We start from the raw sequence: 24,073 nt of genomic DNA on the forward strand, positions 1-24,073 counted from the left end.
CATCCCAGACCCTGAGGTCAGCCCCTGACCTCCCGTCACCTTGCTGGGGGGCGGGCAGCCAGCAGTGAGGGGCAGGGGTTAGGCTGGCTCCTCCCCGGCTGGGGGCAGTGGGCAGGGGCCACCGCGGAGGTCTCTAATGCCGAAGAGGAGCGAGGCTGGATTACGACACGGAGTGGGGGAGACTGGGAGGCGGTGGATGGGCGCCCCCCCCCCCCCATGGAGCTGCAGCGTCTGCCCAGGGCCAGGGGGCGGGGGAGGCCCCAGCCTGGGTCTGGGCCACATCTCCCAGGGCAGGCTCCTCTGCAGCGTCTCACTTGAGTTCCCCAGGACTCCCGGAGTTGGAACTGCTTTCCCTCCCTTCCCCCAGGAAGTAGCTCAAGTCCAGAGAGGCACTCAGACAGGACAAGCACACGCTGCTGCTCCACGCCCTCCTCCTCTGCCTCCTGGGAGGAGCCATGCTGGCTTGGAGAAGCCGCCTCAGGGAGGTCTTCCCCAGGGCTGGCTCAGCCCCTGGCTGCGGGGGGAGCCCACCCTGGTCCCAGCACTCAGGGTGGTTACCCGTCAGCCTGGAGACCCGCCCTCCCTCTGCAGGCTCCAGCAGGCAAGACACCCACACCCACACCCCACCCGGCGGCCTGGGATGGGCGTGCTTAGCAGTGCGCCGCCCCAACCCTGGGCTCAGCCAGAACACAATAAACATCTGATTCACAAGGAAGCAAAGGGCACTTCTCGGAATCGGAACGTGGCCTCAGCGGAAGAGGTATGGACACCACGAGGGTGCCCTGCCAACCCCTCAGGCCATCACCTTGGTGACGGGGCCCACACCTTTCTAGGGCAAGGAGCGCTGGGTCCCACTGTGGCTAGCCCACAGGGGCCGAGGATCAGTGAGGCCTGGGGCCAGGGGTGAGAGAAGCGCCAGGTCTCAGCGTGGTTCCTGACGTGGGGGGATGGGCAGGGGTCAACCTATAGGTGGCCCCAGAGCCAGAAGCTCAGAATCTCTGCTGTCCAGGGAGAAGGGGGACGGTGGGGAGACTCAAGTCCCGTGGGGCCCCCTCCCCACATCTGAGCACTTCACTCCCATGGCGCCTGGAGTTGGCAGGCAGCTCAGGAGCCCGGCCCCCGAGCCCTAGTCCATCCGTGTGGCCCAGAGCTGGGGCCTTCTAGCACCCAAGTCAGGAAGTGTCATTCACAAAGGAGGCGCAGGTCTCCTGGCCGCGCCAGGAGGCAGCCCCATTTCCCCTGGCATCGTCCTGCCTGCCCTCTGAGGCAGGCCCAGCGTGGGGAGCAGGGTGGCCAGGCAGAGCGGCACTGCTGGGCCTGCCTGTCTGAAGCTAGAGTCCAGAACACTCCCCACCCCTCAGCCCCCGCCTCTGTGGCTTAGGCGGCCCACGTGTGAGACTGTCACCACCCTTGGACGACTGGTCAGGGCCACTGGAGAGTCAGAGGCCTTCTGACAACAGGCCACCTGCCTGTGGGTAGGATTTCAGAGTGTTGACCACCCCTCTACCTGCCCCCTGGGCCCCTCTGCACGGTCATCCACCCCCTCATCCATACTCTCACCACATCCGACACACACCAGCCGCTCCGGTCAAACTGGTCTGCCACCCCCAGCACTACCAGCCTCTGGCTCGGTCTGTTCCTACCTTCACGGCTGCCCTCGTGGCTCAGACAGTCATCCTTCTGACGGCAAATACTTCCTTCACCGGCCACCTGCCACTCACCTCCCTTGGCCAGGCTGCCTGGCGCTGCCTAGAGAATCACGTATGTGCGTGCCCAGGCCTTACTGAGGCCACCTAACGAGCCAGCCAATAAGGGGAGAGCAGGGCCTGCCAGTCATTGACCCTCGCAGTCTCCAGTAGAGCATCAAGGACGGGAACCAGGAGGACCCACATGGCTCCCTGATCCTGGCCACTCCTAAGAGACTTGGGCCTTTGCCACTAGACCCAAGCAGCAGGGACCTGGAGCCTGCCCTTTGCCCTCCGCCTCTCCAGGCCCCGCCCCTCCCAAGCAGCCACTGCCCGGCTATCCCTGCCCTCTAGCCCCGAGGGCTGCGGACAGCACCCTCACTGGCCCACAGTTGCTGGACACCAACCATGTGCCACCACCAGCCCCTGGACCTTCACAGCCACCTGTGCAGTAGAAAGCGGTTCACTACCTGCCTTTTGCAGACGAGGAAACCGAGGCTCAGCAGGTTGAAGCCTCCTGGCCAAGACCACACAGCTGGTAAAGAGTGGCAGCCGGATTGCCAGAAAGGACCCAGCCCCTCTGTGTGTCTCTCTGTGCCCCCCAGGCCTCCCACATGCAGGCCTGCAAGCTTGCGGGGTTCCATGTTGGGGGACGGACATTGGGGGCTGACTCAGCACCTCACTTTCTTCTGTCCACGTGAACAGAAAGGGCCAAGGGAGGTTTGGAGTCGCCTACCCGCCTACCTCTCCCAAGCTGGCCTCCTTGGTGGGCTCCTCCCTGACTCTGCAGGCCTGAGGGGCTCCCCAAAAAGGGCAGACCCTCTGTCAGTGCCCCTTTTTCCAGATGGCTAACAGGGGTCAGTACGGGCCATCTACTCCTCTGGCCAGGGTGCGCCCCAACACAGGGCACAGAGCCAACTAATAGAGTGGAACGGAGGGGAATTTGACAGAGCTCTCATCCTGGAGCCCCCATGCTGGCCCCCGGCCCGCCTGCAGTGCTGGACACGGTGGGATGAGAGCCAGGAGGTAACGGATCCCAGCCCCCTCCTCGAGTCTCAGGAGCCTGGGCCACTCATTCACTGCAGGGCTAAACATAATTCTAGAAACCTACCCTGTCTCCAGGACTTGCCCTGCCCCCTTGGCTGTCAGACTGTCCTGAAAAACTTCTACACATTTTATCATCTTCATCACAGCAGATAACATTTCCTGAGCCCCCTTTTTGCTGGGGCCTGGTTCCAGCCTCATTAGCAAGATCACATGCCCCTTGTCCATACAGAGCTCTTGTCTGAGGCCAGGGCCCTTTAGGAGTGTCTCTTTACTCAGCATGGCCACCTGGCCAGCTGGCACAGACGTCACGGGTGTTGACAGATGGGCAAACTGAGGCAGAGAGAGAGGATGTGAGGCACTGGGGCTCCAACAGGATGGAAGGAGTGGGCTCCGGGCCTGCACGCTGCTGCAGGGCCCAGGCCGAGCAACACCTCCGGTGGGAGCCACTGCCAACACTTCACCAGGGGCAGGCGAGGCCCAGAGCAGCAGGAGAGAGCCGGGCTGCTGGGAGGGGCCTGGCCCACATGTGGAAGGAAGGCTGTCCTCAACCCCCCGCTCTCTGACACTCGCCGTTCCCCAGAATACAACTCGCAGACACCCCCAGAGCCACGGGGCTATCAGTCACTCACACTTCAGTGTGAGTCAGCTCCAGCGGGCAGCTTTTCTCCACTCTGCGCTGCGCGGGCCAAGGGAACGAAAAGTTCGTAAACTCGCCGCCCGTGGCTCCTGTAATAGGGACCTGCGGCCGTCCGCGAACCCCTGGGGTCTGAGGAAGCGGGGGCCCAGAGGAACGAGGGTGACGCGGAGCAGACGCGACGCCCCGGCCCCCGCTCCTAGGCCTCCAGAGTGCACCCTGCGCACCCCGAACTCGCGCGCTTCCTCGGGGAGCGTGGCGCCGGCCGCCGGGCCTGGCGCGCGCTGGAACTGACCGGCCCCCGCCCGCTCTCTGGCGAGAACCCCGGTCCCGGAGTCTCCAGCCAGCCCGGGAGACGCGATCGCGCCCCGCCCGCCTGCGCCCCGCCGCCGTGCCTTACCTGCCGAGGCTCTGCTCCCAGCCCGCGGGCCCTGCGTGCCTGCGGCGGCTCCCGGCTCGGCCGCCAGGAGCTCCCGCCCGCCGGGCAGGCAGCCACGAGCCGGGTCCGGCCAGGAACTCTGCCCGCCCCTTCTGTCTGGCCCCGCCCCGGGCCCCGCCCCGCCCCCTCAGGCTCCCCGCCCCGTCCCTGTCCTCTCGGCCCCGCCCCTTCTGTCTGGCCCCGCCCCGGCGCGTGCCCGCCCCTTCGACATGGCCCCGCCCATGACTCGTGCCCCTTTGGTCTGGCCCCGCCCCGTCCCTGTCCTCCAGGCCCCGCCCCTCTACCTGGTCCTACCCTCACCCAGCGCCACCTCCCCAGACTCCGGGCAGGTCTACGGCCCGCCTTCACTCCCCTCCCCGCGATCTCGGCCCCGCCTCCGCTGGCTCTCCGGGCCCACCCCACCGACTCCTTTTGCCGTCTGGAGGTCTCCGCGCGCAGCTAGCGCGGGTCTCGGGGTTCAAGGTTGGGTGCAGGGTTTGGGTCAGGACCTCAGAGCCCGGGAAACCCCCATCTTTCCCCACTTCTGGTCCCGAGGCGAGAAGGCTGTGGGGTTGGCTGCGGGTGTGGACGCCATCCCCACACCTCACACAACAGATGCGCAGTAAATGCACGTGTGTGTCCTGCCCAGGGGCCCCTCATGGCTCCACTGGGGACGGCGCTGCCCCCTCCCCCGAACCCACTGATCCTGATCCTGCAGGAGGAGGGGCAGGGCCCTGTCATGATCCCCTACCCCCCATCCCCCTCACCCACCAGGCAGAAAAGGGCTTGCTGGGAACCGAACCTCTGGAATCTTGCCCTTGTTCCAGAAGAGTCTCGAAGGGCACTTTTTAGCCACTTCCAAGCCGGGACACAGATCTTGTAGCGGGTCTGGACTCCCAGGATCCAGGGGTCTTGTTCCAGGATTGGGAGGCCCAGAAAACAGTAAATGTACTTCATGTTTTACCTCCTGGGGGGCTCCCAAGCAAGGCCCTTCCCCACAACCACCAGGGTACAGGAGACACAAACCCAGTTTCAGACTAAGTTTACCCTGTTTAAGGGGAGAGGGCCTAGGCGAAAGGGGGCTTGTCAGATCTTGTAGGGAAAGGGGTTTTCTGGGAGGAGATGACTTCCTGAGAGGAGCCCCAAGGGGCAGTATAGGGTGTAGAGAGAGAGTGAATGTGTTCTTAGGAGAAGGAGCAAGGCCAGCAGGCTTAGGGGGGCTAGAGCCTTCCCAGGCAGGGCAGGGGTTCATGGCTCAGACACAATGAGGTGGAGTGGGTGGGGTCCCTGGTCCCAGAGCTTAGGAAATTGTGGGCAGGGGAAGGACAGGGCCTGGCTAGGGGCTAAAGGGACTGGAGCGGAGAACAGAAGGCCAGCCTGCAGAGGCTGAACCCTGTCCACAGGGGAGGCCCGGGCCTGCCCCTCTGTGCTGCGCTGGGCACCAAGGGCCAGTGTCCAGCAAGGCAGCCATGGCAGGGGCTGGGCCAGATACTCCGAACCAGGCAGGGCGGGGGACAGCCAGGCACTGGATGTGGTCATGCTGAGGCTGAGGTCCCTAGGAGCCTGGAGGAGGCATACCCAGGCTGTGGGGGTGCGCAGAGCTGGCAGCTGGACAGAACGTGGGCCCTGTCAGTGTCCACTTGTTCCGGAGCAGCAAACGGGTCCCGGGCCCCAGGAAGACCGACCTTGGCTGCAGAGCACGCTCAGAGTCAGAGGAGATAACTGAGTGGAGGGAAGTGGGAAAGGCCGGAACCAAGGGGCTGTGCCCACTGGGGAAAGACCAGGACCGAGGGGGGCACTGGAGAAGGACATACCCCCAAGAGGAGCAGCTGGAGGCAGGGGGAGTGTCCAGTCAGCAGGGCCTCAGTTTCTTCTGTGAGACGAGGAGGGGCCCGTCTGCTGGAGAGGTGGCCAGGGAGTTCTGGTGGAAGATGGGAGCAAGCAGAGCTTCCCACACCCTAGCCCTTCAGGCCCCAGGGTTGACAGACACTCGCTCAGCCTGGCCCACCCTCAGGGCTGGACTCGGGCCCCAAAGACCCTGCTTGCCTGTCCGTCCTGGCCCACAGAGGCTGCCATGGAAGTGGCCGGGCTCACCGCTAGCACCCCACGTGGTCCCTCACTCCTGGAACAGGGCTTTCGGTGGAAGAGGCGGGGGAGTCCCTGACAGAGTGCTCACTGTGTCGAGGCTGGACGCACGTGCTCCCTGGTGCCTGGTCCAGCAGACCCTGCACGGGGAACCCTGGGTACCCGAGATGCTGCTGGGAACTCCGCAGCCTGTGGCCCATGGGAGGGAAGAGGGACACACGAGCAGACTCCACCGTGCCGCCGTGTCTCGGGGCGGTTGGCCGGGGAGGGGAACAGAGCCTGGGACAGTGGAGCGAAGCCGGACGTCAGTGGCTCCAGCCAGAGCCCGGTCACAGCGCAGGGCAGGTGGGGGCTGGCTTCAGATGCCAAGCTCCAGGGAGACAGGGCAGACCAGGACGAAGAGGCCTCACTGTCAGCGTCACTGCAGACAGCGTGGACGGACCAGGTGCCCCAGAGGGTTAGCACCCAATGATGCAAGTCCACTTCAAATGGGAATGCAAGCCCAGCTGCCTCTTGGAGAGAACCCGACAAGTCACATCGTCTGGTTCTTGCCCACCTCCCCAGCCCAGCCTCAGCCCCCGTGTGGGGAGGAGACCCTGGTTAGGACGTGGGGGCAGCTCGGTGCAGTCTGTCAAGTCAGGAACTGCAGACTACGGGGGGCAGAGGCAAGGAGAGCTAGGCACCCAGGGGTTCCCACTGGAGCTAGCAGGTCTGGTGTGGGTGAGGAGGAGGGTCTCATCTCTGGGGGAGGGCGTGCAGGCAGGTGAGCAGAGGTGAGGCAAGGACCCCTGGCTGAGGTGCGGAGGGTCTCTGCAGAGCAAGTCCAGCCTAAAGGCACACAGATGACCCTTGAACCAGATTCTCGGGACAATGGCCCAAGAGCTGGACCTGCCGCCTGCCACGCCCACCACTAGGGTACTGAGTTGCTGGGCAGTGCCAGAGCCCAGCACATTCAGAGGTGGCTGGGGGTGGGGAGACAGGACCCTGCTAAGACCCTGAGGGGAAGGGCACGGACCGTTGCCAGTCTAGGGCTCTTCGCCTTCCCAAAAGCCCTGGGTTGTACATAGCACCCGGTGAGCCCCGAGCAGGCCCAGAGTCACCGCTGGCCTCTGTGCCAACTGCACACCCAGGCTCAGGGCGCACGTCCCACCCACCGGCTCTCCCTGGTGCCTCTAAACATCACAGGCTTAACAGATCTGTAAGCACCTCATTTCCCAGCTTCTCCTTCTCAGTGACTGCTGAGCCATGCTGGCCAGCCGTCTATCTGGCAGTCCTGGCAGCTCTATCTGCAAAGTGCACCCTGAATCCTGCCCCTTGCCCTCCCCTCATCTTCCCGGCCCCTGCCTGGCAGTGTCTGTGGTCACACCAACAGCGTGTAACCCCATGTCCGCTCATGCCACCTCTCCATGCTGGACCCTGAGCCCTCCCCAGGGGCACACGCCCATACCGTTTTGCCCTTCCCTCACTGTTTCCCACTCGAGGCACGGCCCGTCTCAGGGCCTCTGGGCTTCCTGCTACCTACTCCTGGATTGCTGTGACCCCAGACTCCTGTGTTTCCCTATCATGCCCTTAGACACCCCTCACTTCTGTGAGGCTGTTCTCCACCCTCCTGCCCCTCCCCCCCACCCCGCTTTGTACCCACGCATCTTTGTACTTGCTGTGGCTGCGTCCCCAGGGCACTGGTGCCTTTCGGGCACGGAATAGATGCTCGCTAAGAGGCTGGTGAAAGAACAGCCCAAGGACTCAAGGGGCAGCCCCAAGGAAACGGCAGGTTTAGGCGGAGCTGCCCAGCTGGCCCCCGTGTCCAGAGGCCCCTGGAAGCTTCAGCCTTCTGGCCCATCCCGGCCCCAGGGCCGACACTCAGGGTGTTCCCAGCCGTTCCTCTCCAGGCTGGCTGTAGGGGGGTGGGGGTGCTCTGAACCCCTTGGCAGGCCGCTCCGGGCCAGGGTCAGGGCCAGGGCCAGGGCTGCGTCTATGCCACTGGACCTCTGCTGGCTCCCTCTGAACCCCAGCCCCAGGCCCAGTGCTCTGTGGCACTGCCCTGCCCTGTGCACGAGGTGGGGGTCCTGTGCCTTTGTTGGAACCAAGGGGGAGCGGCAGAGTGGGCGCCAGGACCAGAGAGGGGGGCAGTGGTGGGTGGCTCCCAGGATGCCGGAGAGCCGGGCTAGAGATGAGGCGACTCCTCCGGACTCTGAGTGAGAGCTCCTGAGCTGGTCTCCCCTCTGTGCCCCCTGCCCCGCCCCACATCACTCCTGAGACTCAGCTCAGGCTCCCCGCCCCAGGAGGCCTCTGGGTCCCCCACACTGCTGCCTGCCCGGGTGCCCATCCACCACACTGCACAGAACTCCTGTACTCTCTCACAGAGGCCCTGCATCCCCCTAGACTGGGCCCTCTCGGTCAGTGCTGGGCCCCAGCACAGGATCCTGCTCGGGGGCTGCCCTCGGTGGGTGGGGGCCAAGCTGTAGGCTTCCAGCCGGGTGGCCCACTGTGAGCCCTGAGAGGGCAGGGCCTGCATCCCCTTGCCCCCCGCCCTGCCCTCCTGCCCAGTGCAGGCATGGCCTGAGAGCGTGGGTCAGCGTCCGCTGCCCGTTGGTCAGAGGGGTCCTGAGCTGGGCCTGATGACCTGGGAGGGGTCTTCCGGGCAGGGGCACAGCCTGCACACAGCCTGGGGCAGGAGGAAAATGAGTCATGGGCTGTGACGCCAGCTCGAGGGCCAGCCAGTGCTCCTCATCCTGCTGCCTGCTGGGCTGAACCTTGACGAAGGCCCCCATCAGTACCCCCTGCCCGGATCAGCAGCAGCCTCCGCTCTCGGAGGGGTCTGTTTGGGTAAATTTTCTCCCCAACGGGGTCAGGCAGTCCTATTAGCAAGATCTATTTCAGAACACCAGCACCCACCCCCCACACAGTGGGTGGAGGCCGGCCCACGCACACACGGGTGTTTCTATTTTTACATCCAAACACGCCTGCCCGCAGCCCCCGGTGCCTGATTTGGAACTTGAAAGCGACCTGTTCTATTCTGGGTCTGCTTCCGCCCTGGAGGTGGGGAGGAGGCGGGTGTTTGTACACAGAACCTTTCTCTGCCCGGCTCCTTCCCAAAGCCTCGGGTCCTGGCAGCCCTTGCCCGGCCCCTACCCCCACCCCCGGGCCACGTGACCTCCAGGAAGGCGCTGGGGTCGGGAAGGGGAAGCCCGCGTGAGGTTTGGGAAGGGGAAGCTGTGGCCCTCAATATGCGAAGGCCTCACGTCACCCCCACCCCACCCCTGGGGCCCTCTGTGACCAGCCCAAGGAGGGGGCTAGCTGGCCCTTCCCCGGCCAGCAGTGGACACTGGGCTGATGGGCTGAGATGAGAGGCAGTGAGGTGCCTGCTGTGGATGTGAAGACCCCTGGACCAGAGGTGGGAGGAGGGAGGGGAAGCTTGGGCGGATCCCAGGAGGGGGTGCGCCTGGGAGGACTCGGCCCTCCTAGGCCTGTCCCTGCAGGCGAGACCAGGCTCCCTGGGCAGGAGCCAGGGAGGGATTTGCCTGCCAGGTTCCAGAACCTGCACCTGGCTGGGCCTCTCTCTCGGTTTGGGGGGGTATGTCCCTAGACCTGCAGGCCCCTGCCCAGCCCAGCACCCCAGGGTACCACTCTCTCCCCACTTCCACTTATCCATCCTCGGGAGTGGTCTTTAGCTTCGACTGCCGCTCCTGCGGGTCCCCCAAGCTACAGTAGGCCACTTGAAGTCCCCCAGGTGCTGCCTCTGGGTCACTTCCCTATTAAATGTGCCTCCGTCTGGCCCATCAGCCCATTTTGTGAAATGCATGCTGACACCACGATGCCCTCCTGTGCTGCTGTCCCCCCCCTCCCCTGGGCTGAGCGGGAGCCTTGGGGCAGGAACCCGCACCAGCACCACGGCCGTAGCTGAGGATGGTTCTGTCCAGCCTGCTTCTGAGCCCTGCCTGCAGCACCCGCCTCTGACCGCTGACCTTGGGATGAACAGGGTCCACCCACAGCAAGCTTTTGAGCAGTGCCCAGCCAGGCTGGCCTGGGGTCAGGGGAGGAGGTGCAGCCCAAGGGGGTCCGGGAGGTCTCTGCCTCACCGGGAAGCTGGGATCGGCCTGTGAGGCGGGGCTGCACCGGGCCCAGCTTGGGGGGCGCATCCTTGACCTTTCGCTCTTGCCAAGCAATGTGGCTGCAGAGCCTGTGTGCCGCTCCCATGGAGTCACTCAGAAACACACGGCTTGCCTTTTTTTTTTTTTTTTCTGTTTCCTGTTTCAAAAAATTAAGGGCAAAGTTGTGCCTGCTTATCTCAGCTCATTTGTCAACAGTGCTGGAATACCTGGCTAATCATTGGAGAAAGAGACCCTACTGCATGTCTTATGCCCGCATAAGTTTCAGTGAGACTACAGGCTTGAAACACAAAGGAAAAAAAACCCAAAACATATTAAAATGAAAATGTAGATGGCTATATACTATGGAGATGGTACAGGATTTCTAGGTACAGTACCAAAGGTGAAATAATCAGCTTTTGAGTACATAAAGGCAAGAACCAGTAGCTATAGTGGTAGATATAGAAGGTATATAGAAAATATGGTGGTAGTAGATATAGAGGGTGACTGTCAAAAACATCATAAACAAAATTGAACGGAAAACTACGAACTGGGAAGGAATCGGGGGAAAACGCATGCATTAACAAGGGGGTTATTTACAAGTTTCTACCGTTAGTTGAAAACGGGCACAAGTAGCAATTCATATAAAAAGAACTATATGTGACCAATAAGAACGTGTTTAAACATGTTCTGCTTCACTAGAGGTGTTGGAGAAGACTCTTGAGAGTCCTCTTGGACTGCAAGGAGACCCAACCAGTCCATCCTAAAGGAAATCAGTCCTGAATATTCACTGGAACCATTGATGCTGAAGCTGAAGCTCCAATACTTTGGCCACCTGATGTGAAGAACAGACTCCTTGGAAAAGACCCTGATGCTGGGAAAGGTTGAAGGCGGGAGAAGGGGACGACAGAGGAGGAGATGGTTGGACGGCATCACTGACTCAATGGACATGAGTTTGAGCAAGCTCCGGGAGATGGCAACGGATAGGGAAGCCTGGTGTGCTGCAGTCCATGGGGTCGCAAAGGGTTGGACCTGACTGAGTGACTGAACAGCAACTTCACTAGTAATTAAATCAATACAAATGGGAAACGATACCATTTTTTGCTTTTTGAAGATAAAACTCTTTCATAGCACTTCAATGTCCAACAGCAAGTAAAAGCATTTTTTCCCTACACATTCATGTATTTGATTCTCTGCTGGCTCAGTGGTAAACAATCCGTCTGCCAATGCAGGAGACACAGGTTCGATCCCTGGGTCAGGAAAATCCCCTGGAGAAGGAAATGGCAACCCACTCCAGTATTCTTGCCTGGGAAATTCCAAGGACAGAGCAGCCTGGTGGGCTACAGTCCATGGGATCGCAAAAGAGTTGGACGTGACTTAGCGTCTAAACAACAACAACAGAAAAGAATTTGTATTCAGTCTTTCCAGAGGTGCACAAAAATGAGTCCACACTGAGCACAAATTCACATCCTGCTGATTTACTACAAGATGAAATCAGCATGTGACTCATTTATGTGGGGTTGTTGTTCTTGCTGTTTGAGGCCACCTGGCTTATAGGGTTTCATTCCCCACCAGGAGATGGAACCTGGGCCCCTGAGCAATGGAAGCATGGAACACTAACCTCTGGATCACCAGGGAGTTCCCTAGGGTGTGTGTTTTAAATTTTGATTCTATTCGTTATCAGATTTATACTGACATGCATGTAATGTAAAGAGTTAGCTTGACGAACCTTCCTACAAAACATAGCAGTCCATCTCCCTTCGTTTTCCGTCACAACTTTTAATTCACTTTTTGGGTTTCACCTCTGCATCCCCAACCCAGCACTTGCATCAGGACTTCCTGACCTCCAGTATCATTTTGTTCAGATTGACGGTCGTGGCTGACATCATGATGACACGGCATGAACAGTGCTCTTGTCTGAGCCTCACAACGTATAACTTTTCCTTTCTTGCTCAACTTCTCCTTTCCCCCGGAGCTAACATGTTTTTTTTTTTTTTGGTTTTTGTTTTTGCTTAATTCTCAATACCAATTCAACTCCCAATTCAACCCCATGTCTACGTCTCCCCCAAGACATCTGTGTATCAGGTAGATTGAGTGACAGTATCTATCGCCTTGACACAGACTCTGCTTTCTCGCTGGGGCTCAGCCGAGCTCTGGGGCGGCCTCACCAACGCCCCGAGGTCCCCCTGCTGTTCTCAGCTACAGGATCCCGTTTCCTGCTTCCCACGCCTTCCTCTTTCTTGCTTTCCTCCCCCTGTTTGGTGGAGCGCATCAAGCAACTTCCTCAGAAAGGGTTATTTAGTTGCTAAATCACGTCTGAGTCTTCTGTGATGCCATGGACTCGCCACCAGGCTCCTCTATCCATGGGTTTCCCAGACAAGAATGCGGGAGTGGGTTGTCATTTCCTTCTCCAGGGGATCTTCCCGGCTTGAGGATCGAACCCGTGTCTCCTGTGTCTCCTGCGTTGGCAGGCAGATTGTTTACCGCTGAGCCGGCTGGGAAGCCCCCAGAAAGGGTGCAGGAATGTGAATTGTTTGAGGCCTTATCATTCTGAAAGTATCTCTCTTCTCCCCTCACTCTTTTTTTTCCCTTGAAACCTTAAATCCCACAACATTTTGCATTATAAAGGTGAACCCTGAATCTCATGATGTCTCGTCAGTGGGATTTCTGGTAGCGGGCATACGCACCAGGAGCCCCAGCCGTTTTGGATTCGAAGCAACAGGGATGAGCAACCAGTAGGGTCTGGTCATACTAGGTAAGGATTCGTTGATCTCCTCGGAAGCCTCATGCACACGTTTCTGATAATAGGCTGCCGAGGCTTTGGAGATGGACTGGTGGGCTGCCTAAATCCGGGCTGCACGGCTGCCAGCCTTCACAGAGACACGGACGTCCCCACCAGCAGAGGCCCAGGAGCAGAAGAGGCTCCAGGAGCCCGCGCCGCAGCCTCCACGGGTCAGTCACCTCCAGGCCCGGTCACCTTGCCGAGGCTGCCGCCTCGTGGTACGCTGGGCCACGGCTCAGAAAGCCCTTGGGTGGCATGACTGCCGGTGTAGGGCACCATGGGCACCGCAACTGGCAAAGCTCCCCTCCCTCTGGATGGATGCAGAATCCTAGCTGCACAGAGCCCGCCGGTCCACCTCCACCCTCTATCATCGGGCTTCCCTGGCGGCTCAGCTGGTAAAGAATCCGCCTGCAGTGCAGCAGGCCCCGCTCAATTCCTGGGTCAGGAAGATCCCCTGGAGAAGGGACAGGCTACCCACTCCGGTATTCTTGGGCTTCCCTTGTGGCTCAGCTGGCAAAAAAAATCCACTTGCAATGTGGGAGACCTGAGTTTGATCCCTGGGTTGGGAAGGGCATGGCAGCCCACGCCGGCGTTCTTGCTGGGAGGAAAACAGGGCTGCCAAGAGTCTGAGCACAGCACACTGAGAGGTTTTATCCACCGCTCTCCAGCTGTGGGAAGGCTGAAGTCATTCTGACGCTGGTCCCTTGTATGTCACCTGTTGTTTCTCTCTGGACCCCTGTGTGGTGGTTTTTGGGGTTTGATATTTACTCATTTGGCTGCGCTAGGCCTTACTGGCAGCATACAAGGTCTTTTGCCTTCACTGTGGCCTGAGGGACCTTTAGTTGTGGTGCGTGGCATCTAGGTCCCTGGCCGGGGATAGAAACCCAGCCCTCTGAACTGGGAGCGTGGAGGCTTAGCCGCTGGACTGCCAGGGAAGCCTTTCCTCTTTGTGTCCAGGGTTCTGAAATTCTACTTGGCTGTGCGTCTACTATGCATCTATTTTCGTGTTCGGATCTGGGCCTTCAGTAGCTCCTTTCAATCTGGAGACTCAGGTTTAATTTCTGTGAAAACGCCTTTTTTTTATTTCTTTCTTTCTTTTTGACCTCACAACTTGTGGGATCTTAGTTTCCCAACCAGCGATTGAATCCAGGCCCTCCCTCGGCAATGAAAACATGGAATCTTAAACACTGGACTGCCAGGGAATTCCCAAATTTCTGTGATCTCTGTCCCACTGTTTCTTAGATGATTTTCTTCCTTCCAGTTCTCTTTCTAGAATTCCTTTTGAGTAGATGTCAGGTCTCCGAGCTGTGTCGTGCTTACTCGCTCAGTCATGTCCGACCCTTTTGGACTGCAGCCCGCCAGGCTCCCCCGTCCATGGGATTCTCCAGGCAAGAACCCTGGAGTGGGTTGCCATGCCCTCCTCCAGGGGATCTTCCCAACCCACGGACTGAACCCAGGTCTCCAGCACTGCAGGCAGATTCTTTACCAGCTGAGCCACCAGGGGAGCCTCGGGTCTGTTAGGCAAGTTCTCTAATATGGCACTTTCTTCTCTTGTTTTTTTCTTATTTTTAACTATCCCCTCCAACTCTTTGCTCTACTTTCTCCAAGATTTCCTCAACCTTATCTTCCAACTTTTCTACTGAATTTTCAATTTCTATGATGGTCTTTTTAATTCCCAAGAGCTCTTGTATTCTGTAACATTCCTTCTTCAAAGCAGCTGGTTTTTGCTTCATGAATACATAATTTTCTCTTTCCTTCCTGAGGATATTAATGAAGGTTTTGTAACAGGAGGGCAAGGGGCAGGGCGCAGCTTCTGAGAGAATGGCATAGCCCAAGGACAACATGAACCGATTAGAATCAAGTGGGTCCAAGACTGCAGGCAAGTCCACTTTGATTAGAACTTGAACCTCAATCGGCAAGCTAAATAACACACAGAGAGGCGCCATGACAGCTCCAAGGCACTGTCGTAAGACCACGGAGCGGGCGGCGGCCCAGCTCTTGGAAATCTCCACTCCTTCCCCAAAACAACTGAAATAATCCCCCCACTCATTAGTATATGAAATTACCTAGTCTATAAAAACTAAAAACTACGCCAAAGCCTTTGACTGTGTGGATCAAAAAACTGGAAAATTCTTAAAGAGATGGGGATACCAGACCACCTGACCTGCCTCCTGAGAAATCTGTATGCAGGTCAAGGAGCAACAGTTAGAACCAGACATGGAGCGATAGACTGGTTCCAAACTGGGAAAGTAGTACATCAAGGTTGTATATTGTCACCCAGCTTATTTAACTTATATGCAGAGTACATCATTTGAAATGCCCAGATGGATGAAGTGCAAGCTGGAATCAAGATTGCTGGGAGAAATATTAATAACCTCAGATACGCAGATGACACCACCGTTATGGCAGAAAGCAAAGAGGAACTAAAGAGCCTCTTGATGAAGGTGAAAGAGGAGAGTGAAAAATTGGCTTAAAGCTCAACATTCAAAAAACTAAGGTCATGGCATCCGGTCCCATCATTTCATGACAAATAGATGGGGAAACAATGGAAACAGTGACAGACTTTACTTTCTTGGGCTTCAAAATCACTGCGGATGGTGACTGCTTCCAGGAAATTAAAAGATGCTTGCTCCTTGAAAGAAGAGCTATGAGCAACCTAGACAGCATATTAAAAAGCAGACATATTACTTTGCTGACAAAGATCGGTATGGTCAAAGCTATGGTTTTTCCAGTAGTCATGTATGAATGTGAGAGTTGGACCATAAAGAAAGCTGAGCACCAAAGAATTGATGCTTTTGAATTGTGGTGTTGGAGAAGACTCTTGAGAATCCCTTGGACAGCAAGGAGATCAAAGCAGTCCATCCTAAGGGAAATCAGTCCTGAATATTCATTGGAAGGACTGATGGTGAAGCTGAAACGCCAATACTTTGGTCACCTGATGTGAAAAGCTGACTCCCTGGAAAAGACCCTGATGCTGGGAAAGATTGAAGGGGGGATGACAAGGATGAGATGGTTGGATGGCGTCACCAACTCGATGGACATGAGTTTGAGCAGGCTCCGGGAGATGGTGATGGACAGGGAGGCCTGGCGTGCTGCAGTCACGGGGTCGCAAAGAGCTGGACACGACTGAGCGACTGAACTGAACTGATAAAAACTAACCAGGCCACGCTTCAGTCTCACTCGCCCTCAGCAAGGGCCCACACTCTGTCTGTGGAGCGTGCTTCTCTCTGAATCTGAATAAATCCACTTCTTACCCATCACTTTGTCTCTCACTGAACTCTTTCTGTGATGAGACACCAAGAACCTGAGCTTCACCAGGTCCTGACAGCACGTTCTGTGGGTGTCGTCCCTGCCACGTGGGTTCAATTCCCAATCTGAGGTGAACAGTTCCAGTTTTTCTAAGCCGTCTTCTCCCAGCCGTCTCTGTTTCCTCCCAGTCCCCCTTTTCCTGTTTGTTTGTCCTGATCTTCAGGAGCCAAGGGTCCTTCTGACGTCTGGGTCCGGCTGAACTGGCCTAGCGCTCAGGCAGGAGGGGGGGGTCCTGCACGGTGAGGTCCACACGATGACCTGGCAGGATCTCTAGATGATCAGATTCCCTCAGGAAACCCCGCGACATCCTGCCTGGAGGGCAGTTCCCAGTGTTCTGGGCTCTGAGGGTGGGTGGTTGGGACACACCTGGGTTCTCATTGTCCTGTAAATGGACACTGGCCCCCCTGCTCCTGAGGGTCCCCCAGTCCAGAGACCCCCTGTGAGCCCACCCCAGGGAGGGAGCCTGAGGTGTGGGGACACCTCCTTAGGGCCACGGCAGACTCTGGATTGGACCCCCCTTTACAACCACAGGACGGAAGTGCCCAGGAAGGGGGAGCAGGGTGACGTCCCTGCCTCTGAGATGACCTTGGAGATGAACAAGGTAGCGAGCGATGTAAGGAGGGGTTGGGGGCCGGCAGGGGTGGACTCCGTGTGCCCGGGAGCAGCCAGGAGTGGGGAGCTGCCCCGGACGTGGGGAGGGCTGTTCCGCCGCGCTCTGGGTTCTGCCCCAGGCGGCGGCCGGCCGCCGGCGGCCCTGGAAGCGCTGGCCCACACCGCCCCCTTGCGGGCACTCACGGGAGGGCGTCTCTGGAAGCAGGCCCGGGCCCAGGGTCTCGTCCGCTGTGCCGGGGCCCCTGCGTAGCTGTCGGATGCCCCTGAGCTCTGCCCTGGGGCGCCCGTGCCCACCTGGAACTAAATAGGGGTCCCACAGAATTTGCATTTTTGATCACTCAAGTCAAGAAACGAACTGTGGGCCCCTGATCAGAGACTGTTCCTCCAGGTGGGTGGCAGGTGGGCCCCGGGCGTGGCGGCGGTGCGTCCAGAGGTCGGGCGGCCCGAGGGCCCTCCTGGGGCCTGTACCCTCCGCGAGGGACTGGGTGAGGGGCGAGGTCACAGGCCGCATGTGGGCGGAGCGGCCGCCGCCAGCACCGCCGCCCCTCACCCTGCGCTTCCGCAGGGGCATCTCCGCGGGGCCCTTCTGCAAGAGACCTGGGCCCTTCTGCAGCCGGCATCTCCTCTCTTGCCTGCCTCTCAGGGGGCGCGCAGCTGCTCAGGCAGCCGTCGGGCGATCTCCGCGTCCTCCCTTCCCCTGCTTACCTGGGAACCACCCGCCGGACAAGGCGAAGGTGGCCTTGTTAGACCCCCTTTCTCTGGAGCTGACGGCGGGGGAGTGGAAGCCAGGAGCGAAACGTTTACCTCAGATTGGGATGAGAACCCAGCCACAACCAACAGAATCTGGTGTCAGCACCCAGTGAAGCTCAGGTCCCTGATGCCTCATCGCAGAAAGAATTCAGTGAGAGACAAAGTGATGGGTAAGAAGTGGATTCATTCAAGTCAGGGAGACGCACACCCCACAGACAGACTGTGGGGCATCGCAGAGGGCCAGTGAGGTCCTGAAGTGAGGCAGGGTTAGTTTTTATAGGCTGGGTAATTTCGTATGCTAGTGAGCGGCTAACAGTTTTGCCAAGAGAATGCACTGGTCATAGCAAACACCCTCTTCCAACAACACAAGAGAAGACTCTACACATGGACATCACCAGACGGTCAACACCGAAATCAGACTGATTATATTCTTTGCAGCCAAAGATGGAGAAGCTCTACATAGTCAGCAACAACAAGACCAGGAGCTGACTAGCCGGCTCAGATCATGAACTCCTTATTACCAAATTCAGACTTAAATTGAAGAAAGTAGGGAAAACCACTAGACCATTCGGGTATGACCTGAATCAAATCCCTTATGATTATACAGTGGAAGTGAGAAATAGATTCAAGGAATTAGACCTAATAGACACAGTGCCTGAAGAACCATGGACGGAGGTTCGTGACATTGTACAGGAGGCAGTGATCAGGACCATCCCCAAGAAAAAGAAATGCAAAAAAGCAAAATGGCTGTCTGAGGAGGCCTTACAAATAGCTGTGAATAGAAGAGAAGTAAAAGGGAAAAAAGGAAAGATATATCCATCTGAATGCAGACCTCCAAAGAATAGCAGGGAGAGATAAGAAAGCCTTCCTCAGTGATCAGTGCAAAGAAATAGAGGAAAACAATAGAACAGGAAAGACTAGAGATCTCTTCAAGAAAATTAGAGATACCAGGGGAACATTTCATGCAAAGATGAGCACAATAAAGGACAGAAATGGTATGGACCTAACAGAAGCAGAAGATATTAAGAAGAGGTGGCAAGAATACACAGAAATATTAACTGTACAAAAAAGATTTTCATGACCCAGATGACCACGATGGTGTGATCACTCACCTTGAGCCAGACATCCTGGAGTCCGAAGCCAAGTGGGCCTCAGGAAGCATCACTGCGAACAAAGCAGCGATGGAATTCCACCTGAGCGACTTCCAGTCCTGAAAGATGATGCTGTGACAGTGCTGCGCTCAATATGCCAGCAAATTTGGAAAACTCAGCAGTGGCCACAGGACTGGAAAGGTCAATTTTCATTCTATCCCAAAGAAATACAATGCCAAAGAATGCTCAAAATACCGCACATTTGCACTCACCTCACACGCTAGTAAAGGAACACTGAAAATTCTCCAAGCCGGGCTTCAATAGTACATGAACTGAGAACTTGCAGATGTTCAAGCAGGATTTAGAAAAGGCAGAGGAACCAGAGATCAAACTGCCAACATCCGCTGGATCATCAAAAAAGCAAGAGTTCCAGAAAAGCATCTATTTCTGCTTTATTGACTATGCCAAAGCCTCTGACTGTGTAGATCACAACTAACTGGAAAATTCTTAGAGATGGGAATACCAGACCACCTTAGCTGCCTCCTGAGAAATCTGTATGCAGGTCAAGAAGCAACAGTTAGAACCAGACATGGAACAACAGACTGGTTCCAAATTGGGAAAGGAGTACGTCAAGGCTGTATATTGTCACCCTGCTTATTTAACTTATATGCCGAGTACATCATGAGAAACCCTGGGCTGGATGAAGCACAGGCTGGAATCAAGATTGCCGGGAGAAATCTCAATAACCTCAGATATGCAGATGATACCACCCTTATGGCAGAAAGCAAAGAGGAACTAAAGAGCCTCTTGATGAAAGTGAAAGAGGAGAGTGAAAAAGCTGGCTTAAAACTCAACATTCAAAAAACGAAAATCATGGCATCCGGTCCCATCGCTACATGGCAAATAGATGGGGAAACAATGGAAACAGTGACAGACTTCAGTTCCTTGGGTTCTAAAATCACCGTAGATGGTGACTGCAGCTATGAAATTAAAAGACACTTGCTCCTTGGAAGAAAAGCTATGACAAACCTAGATAGCATATTAAAAAGCAGAGACATTACTTTGCAGACAAAGGTCCACCTAATCAAAGCTATGGTTTCTTTCATTGATCATGTATGGATGTGAGAGCTGGCCCATAAAGAAAGCTGAGCACTGAAGAATTGATGCTTTTGAACTGTGGTGTTGGAGAAGACTCTTGAGAGTCCCTTGGACAGCAAGGAGATCAAAGCAGTCCATCCTAAGGGAAATCAGTCCTGAATATTCATTGGAAGGACTGATGGTGAAGCTGAAACTCCAATGCTTTGGCCACCTGATGGGAAGAGCTGACTCATTGGAAAAACCCTGATGCTGGGAAAGACTGAAAGCAGGAGAAGGGTGGTGAGATGGTTGAATGGCATCACTGACTCTTTTGAGCAAGCTCTGGGAGTTGGTGATGGACAGGGAGGCCTGGCGAGCCGCAGTCCGTGGGGTCGCAGAGTCGGACACGACTGAGCTGAACTGAACTGCTGTTCAGTCACTTAGTCAATCCTGTCTGACTCTTTGCGACCATCTCATGTCCATCGAGTTGGTGATGCCATCCACCAAGGAGCTCTGGAAACCACTGGGCATGCACACAGATCCCAAGGGAAGAGATTCATCCTGAGGAAGTGAGAATACTTTACCACCAGCAGGAGGAAGAGGGCAGGGGGAGGCTGCAAACCCCAGCGTGCTTATTTGCTCAGTCATGTCCAGCTCTTTTCGACTCCATGGACTGTAGCCTGCCTAGCTCCTCTGTCCATGGGATTCTCCGGGCAAGATACTGGAGTGGGCTGCCATATCCTCCTCCAGGGGAAGAAGAATCCTTCGACCAGGGTGTCTCCTGCATTGCAGGCGGACTCTCCACTGTCTGTGGAGAAGGAAATGGCGACGCACTCCAGCACTCTTTGGAAAACCTCATGGACGGAGGAGCTTGGTGGGCTACAGTCCATGGGGTCCCAAAGAATCGGACACGGCTGCACGGCTTCACTCTCACCTTTTCACTGTCTGAGCCAGCAGGGCAGCCCCAGAGTTGTGGTGCATGGGCTCAGTTGCTCCGAGGGATGTAGGATCTTCCTGGACCAGGGATTGAACCAGTGTCTCCTGGATTGGCAGGGGGATTCTTTACCACTCAGCCACCAGGGAAACCCCTGAGGAAGATTTTAACATGCTTATTCAAACCTACTAACCTGGTTTCTCAGATCTGTATCAGATAGCCTATGTGCTTTTTGGTGAAGCTCAAACATCAGGTGAAATTAGCCCAAAGGAAACACCCTAGAGGGGATTTAAAAGAACAGACCCCTAACTTCTGGCAAGAGGCTGGAACCTTTGCTGGGAGATTCCACAAACAATCACAGTAACTATTCCTAAGTCCACTGATCAGAACAAAACTAACGCTCGTCACACAGGAAATCCTTCACCCCCTTGAGACTGACGCGGAGGTACGAGCCTCAGTGCTATTTAAAAAGTAGTGAAATTCTTCAGTCAGTAATAAGGTCAGGAGATTTTTGAAGACTGAGGGAGGCGGGTTGCGTCATAAACTGGTGCACACGGCTCTGATTGGTTGGTCGTGAGGTCATCGAGGGTCAACATCATCCCCCTTCTGGTTTCTGCCTCTCTGGGCTCTGTTTGTGGGCAGCACACAGGTTAGTTACTTCTTCCACCGGCTGGGTTTCAGTATCTGCAAAACCGCCCAGAGGACACGGCTCAGGACGTTATCTATAGTGTTTGAGAAGGAACTCAAGGTCTTTGACCTGAATGGCTAAACTATTCCTATTTTGTTTTGCTTGACTGTTTTCCTCTCTCTCTGTTTTCCCACTTCTGTGATTACATCTGTTCTTTGGGATGGGATTGGGGGAAGGCCTAGGAGACTACAGTTCTTTCTTCTACAAACAGGAGGCGGGTGGAGAAGGCGAGGGCGGGTGTGTCCCTGGAAGGCCCGGTAAGATGTGCTTGGTTACACATCATTGCTGTTATGAAGAGCTTTCCAGCTCCCCAAACTTAACTCTCTTAAAACTGTGTCAGATTGCCATGGTTCGGAAAGAGTCTACACAGAATTGGATGCCTAACTTGACTGGTATTTTGAGGTTTCCGGGCATTCTCAAGAATTTAAAATGGACTTTCTATAAAATGCCACAATTAAATTACCTGTGAATAAAAGAAAGACAAGATGGCTTTTCACATTCCTCTGCCTCAGACTCCACTCCTGCGTATCTTCCTCCTCTGAACCTGACAGGATCTGCCTTAAACACCAGACTACATATGTCCTCTGGCCTAAGGCTGAATTGCAAGTCATAGTTAAGAATTTCTGAAAGTAACTAAGATTGAAGGCAAAAGTATAGGGCGGCAGAGGATAAGATGGTTAGACAGCATCACTGACTCACTCAACGGACATGAGTCTGAGCAAAACTCCGGGAGATACGGAAGGACAGGGTAGCCTGGTGTGCTGCAGTCCATGGCATCGCAAGAAGAATCGGACCGAGCGACTAAACAAGAGAGTAACTGAGGACCCTTGGGTTTGCTGGAGATTTTTTTTGGCCACTTTACAGAATGTTGTTGCTTTCCGTCAAACATCAACAAGACTCAGCCAGGGGTCTGCCCATGTCCCCTCCCTCCTGAGCCTCCCTCCCATTGCCTTCCCCACCCCACCCTTCTAGATTGTCACAGAGCCCCTGTTTGAGTTCCCTGAGTCATACAGCAAATTCCCATCGGCTATCTGTTTTACATATGGTATTGTAAATTTCCACGTTACTCTCTCCATACATCTCATCCACTCCCTCCTCCTGTGCTGAAGATTTCTTTTAAATACTTAAGTGAAGTAAGTAAGTCGCTCAGTCGTGTCCGACTCTTTGCAACCCCATGGACTGTAGACTACCAGGCTCCTCCCTCGATGGGATTCTCCAGGCAAGAGTACTGGAGTGGGTTTCCATTGCCTTCTCCAGGGGATCTTCCGGATCCAGGGATTGAACCCGGGTCTCCTGCATTCCAGGCAGATGCTTTAACCTCTGAGCCACCAGAGAAGACATTTTAGGCTGTGCTGGTCTTCCTTGCTGTGCTCAGAGCTGCTTTTCTAGGTGTGGTCCATGGGTTTCTCATTGTGATAGCTTCTCTTGTTGGGGAGCACGGGCTCCAGGTGAGTAGTGGCAGCTCCCAGGCTCTAGAGCACAGGCTTAATAGTTGTGGAAAGTTGCCTGGGGCCAGCGTGAGGAGCTCTGCCCATGGCAAAGGTCATGAGGAAGGAGGCTTGGGATACGCAAAGGCGTGATCAAGCCTCAGGAAACCCCCTGTTCCCGAGCATCTACCCCCCAAACCAGAGTCTGTTTTATGCTCTCACCTACACCTCTGACTTTACGGGGGGCTCTCCCCCATAACAGTTTCTCTCGGAGAAGGAGTAAACATGCAGCTCCAAGGCAATAAAAATTCCTGGGCGTGACAAGAGTGTTTCAGCTTACGACTCCTCTGAAGGTTATCTAGCCCACCTGTATAGGTTCGTCCGGCCACATGTGATTGTTTACAGCCTCCCAATCTGAGAGGCACTGAGATGTTTTAAACTTACTAAAGGCAAATTCTTTTGGGGAGTTAGAAATTATTAGTATAGTGGGTTGGTTAGGAATTATATTAGTGAAGGGTTTTTCATTTGTTGTGTCAATAATTGCTGCTAATTCCCTGCTCTGGGTGGGACAAGGATGTCTCAGGTCAAACCTCTCTGCTGACAGATTAGCTTGTGTGACAGGATTATCCATACCCTGCCACATGATTGTTTACTACCTCTTAACCATAAACAGCACAGAGAGTTTTGGAGTATTTTGAGGGTCTTAATTAGCATAGGGCTTTTTCTTCTTGTTGAGTCAATGATTACCGCCAGGCCTCCATATCCTTAGGCACCTGGGAATATATTAATCAATGTATTTGGAATATAGTAAAGGAAATATAGTAGTTTTTGATGTTAGAAATACTAGACTTTTTGAGTTAATGGATTTTCTCTTTTGTAATAGATCACTGTACTTTGTTATAAATCACTGTGTCCTTGCTATGTAAGAATGTAACTTTATCATATCTTAAGACTAAATAGATCTTAAGGGGAGCATTGGTGAAAGGATTTTCATTTGTTGGGCTGATGTTTGCTGCTAAATCTCCATGTTCCCTACCCTTACAATGAATATACCTAGCATATAGGAAGAAGTAAGTATTAACCTTTAAGCATATAGGAGAAATAAGCATTAACCTTTAAGATTAATCATGTTAACCTTGGGTTAAATAAATTCCTTTCTTGATTGTAACTCACTACACCCTCACCCTATAGGAATGTAACTTTATTTGGAGGGTGGTGCCTGGTTTAAGAAAGAACACCTTTGGAAGAAATAAGTTTTTTGGTTATCAGAAAGAAAGGATCATAAAATGTCAGCAGGTCTCATAGCCAGAAGATGATGTAAAATCCCTAAGACCTTTTTATGTGAAGCTCCTGATTTTGATAAAGGTCAATACTGCTGACCCCCAAGTGACTCTGTATTCATCCCTATATGTAACAAAAAGTATATAAGCAAACCCCAAAATAAAG

The 24,073-nt window shown here is 55.3% G+C and overlaps 1 protein-coding gene and 1 long non-coding RNA gene across 2 annotated transcripts in view; one reads left to right on the forward strand and one right to left on the reverse strand.

Moving 5' to 3' along the window:
- SH3BP2 (SH3 domain binding protein 2) overlaps window positions 1–3,862 on the reverse strand; it is a 35,187-nt gene extending 31,325 nt beyond the window's left edge. Inside the window, exon 1 of the mRNA XM_042251713.1 lies at window positions 3,767–3,862. The gene's annotated coding sequence lies outside the window, so the exon portion shown is untranslated. The remainder of the gene's footprint in view (window positions 1–3,766) is intronic.
- Window positions 3,863–9,099: 5,237 nt separating this feature from the next.
- On the forward strand, window positions 9,100–15,999 carry LOC132660030 (uncharacterized). Its single transcript, XR_009601193.1, has 2 exons — window positions 9,100–9,263; window positions 10,660–15,999. It is a non-coding gene; the product is annotated as an uncharacterized LOC132660030 (long non-coding RNA).
- The last annotated feature ends 8,074 nt before the right edge of the window (window positions 16,000–24,073 follow it).

The sequence above is a fragment of the Ovis aries genome, chromosome 6 (assembly GCF_016772045.2).
Source record: "Ovis aries strain OAR_USU_Benz2616 breed Rambouillet chromosome 6, ARS-UI_Ramb_v3.0, whole genome shotgun sequence".
Lineage (NCBI taxonomy): Eukaryota > Metazoa > Chordata > Mammalia > Artiodactyla > Bovidae > Ovis > Ovis aries.